Genomic DNA, 399 nt, shown 5'->3' with positions numbered 1-399 from the left:
AGCGATCGCGGTATAAATAGTAGTGATAATTATATACTGAAAAAACGACAAACAACAAAGAATATATTACAAAAACATCAGTAATGATAATCATCGTTATATCGATGTTAATAATGGTAGTTAGCACAGTACCCATACTTTGATATTATAATTAAAATGGTAAAACACGAACGACTAGAGATATTTTATTATGGCAACAGCTGCTTATCTCATATACTTTTTAACATGGTAGACAGCGAGAATGTCGGCTTCGTGGTTCAGTTACGTATTTTTCCGTCCGTTCATTCACTCGCAGCAGAAACGCACGTTCATTCATAACCGTGTCTGGTTGAATCATTTACTTGTGCTATTAATTTTCTGTTTTGATACGCTGACACTTATGCTTATTTTTTTACCAAT

General features: G+C 33.3%; 1 protein-coding gene across 1 annotated transcript in view; it reads left to right on the top strand.

Annotated features, from left to right (window-relative positions):
* LOC119594594 (beta-1,4-glucuronyltransferase 1-like) overlaps positions 1-399 on the top strand; it is a gene marked incomplete at its 5' end in the record, with an annotated part of 56,573 nt that overhangs the window by 16,879 nt on the left and 39,295 nt on the right.

Source organism: Penaeus monodon, chromosome 34 (assembly GCF_015228065.2).
Source record: "Penaeus monodon isolate SGIC_2016 chromosome 34, NSTDA_Pmon_1, whole genome shotgun sequence".
In the NCBI taxonomy this organism is placed as follows: Eukaryota; Metazoa; Arthropoda; class Malacostraca; order Decapoda; family Penaeidae; genus Penaeus; species Penaeus monodon.
This window is presented reverse-complemented; position numbering and strand designations above follow the sequence as displayed.